The sequence below is a fragment of the Pelophylax lessonae genome (assembly GCF_965119305.1).
Source record: "Pelophylax lessonae genome assembly, chromosome: 7".
In the NCBI taxonomy this organism is placed as follows: Eukaryota; Metazoa; Chordata; class Amphibia; order Anura; family Ranidae; genus Pelophylax; species Pelophylax lessonae.
In genome coordinates, this window is record NC_138774.1 from 299624864 (window position 1) to 299627171 (window position 2308).

The window sequence follows — 2308 nt, forward strand, 5'->3', positions numbered from 1 at the left end:
TTCTTATCTCAAACATGTTCAGTAGGTTTGGGGTCATGGAGGAGCTTGAGTGTCCCGCAGAGAGCCCTGACCTCAACCCTACGTTTGGAAGACCTTTGGTATAAGGTCTTCTAATACAACATCAGTACCTGCCCTTAACCCTATAGAACACCTTTAAGATGAGGTCTTCTCCTCTTGAAGGTGTTCAGTAGGTTTGAGGTTATGGGGACACTCAAGTGTCCTGCAGAGAGCCCTGACCTCAACCCTATGTTTGGAAGACCTTTGGTATAAGGTCTTCTCATCCAACAACCGTACCTGCCTTTACCCTACAGAACACCTTTAGGATGAGGTTTTCTCATCTTGAAGGTGTTTTGTTGGTTTGAGGTCATGGGGACACTCAAGTGTCCTGCACAGAGCCCTGGCATCAACCCTATTTTTTCAAGACCTTTAGTATAAGGTCTTCTCATCCAACAACAGTACCTACTTTTAACCCTACAGAACACCTTTAGGATGAGGTTTTCTTTCATCCCAAAGCTGTTCAGTAGGTTTGAGGTCATGGAGGAACTCGAGTGTCCTGCACACAGCCCTGACCTTAACACTACTGGACACCTTTGGGATGAATTAGGTTGTGAGCCAGGTCTTCTCATTCTAAATTAGTACCTGACTTCCCAAATGCTCTTTTGGCTAAACAGGCACATATTCCCACAGACACCCACCAAAATCGTGTGGGATGCCTTCCCAGAAGAGTGGAGTGGAACTCAAGTGTCCTGCTCAAGAGCCCTGACCACAATCCTACTTAACATCTTTGGGATGAATTGGAATGCTGATGGCCATCCAGGTCTTTTCATCCTTCATCAGTACCTGACCTCACAAACGAGCACAAATTCCCACAGATACCCTCCAAAATCTTGTGGCAAGCCTTACCGGAAGAACGGAGGCTGTTGAAGCTGCAAAGGGAGGCCAAGACCATATATTTAGCTAACATTTTTGGAATAAAAAAAACAAAGTGCTGACCTCAGCCCTACTGAATACCTTTGGAATGAATTGGAACAACAATGTTGAGCCAGATCTTCTCATCCAACCTCCGTACCTGACCTCACAAATGGGCACACATTCCAACAGATACCCTTCAAAATCTTGTGGAAAGCCTTGTGGAGGATGTTATGGCCACAAAGTGGGAGAAACTCCATATGAATGGCCATGGGGAAAGGGCGGGAAACCAGTATTAATGGCCATGGGGAAAGGGCGGGAAACCAGTATTAATGGCCATGGGGAAAGGGGGGGAACCAGTATTAATGGCCATGGGGAAAGGGGGGGAACCAGTATTAATGGCCATGGGGAAAGGGCGGGAAACCAGTATTAACGGCCATGGACTCATGTAGGTCTGGTGTCCACAGACCAATGGCTGTATAATGTAGATAGCTCAGAGGAAGCCCAAACATCCCACAAAGAGACTCTTGAGGGAATGTAAGACTTGTGAATGAGATTGCCATGGGATGGCACACACCACGACCCGTGACTACTGCCATGGCTTCTTCAGTGCCTTGTTCTGCCCTATGACTGCCAAATAAACATTCTCTGTCCGTTGTATAAGCTATAACCACATACTGCCTACCAAAGTGTTCCATAATAAATATATTTTTTTGAACTTTTTATTATTGCGTATGGAAACAATACATTTCCTGTAATATAAATGTTGTTTTTGCACACTTGGTGAATATTAAAGTGGACCTGTCATACTGTATATTTCATTGTAAGTGCAGCATTCTCAATGAGGTATCAGTGTAACCCTTCCAGGTATTTATTACTTCTCACAGAGATTACAGGACTCCCCCTGACAATGCCTTCATCGGCCTCTGTTGCCATCTTGCCATCTGACACCAATGATGGAGCACTATTCATTCCACTGACACCAGTGATGGGGCACTATTCCTCTCACTGACACCAATGATGGGGCACTATTCCTCCCACTGACACCAATGATGAGGCACTATTCCTCTCACTGACACCAATGATGGGGCACTATTCCTCCCACTGATACCAATGATGGGGCACTATTTCTCCCACTGACACCAGTGATGGTGCACTATTCCTCCCACTGACACCAATGATGGGGCACTATTCCTCCCACTGACACCAGTGATGGGGCACTATTCCTCTCACTGACACCAATGATGGGGCACTATTCCTCCCACTGACACCAATGATGAGGCACTATTCCTCTCACTGACACCAATGATGGGGCACTATTCCTCCCACTGATACCAATGATGGGGCACTATTTCTCCCACTGACACCAGTGATGGTGCACTATTCCTCCCACTGACAC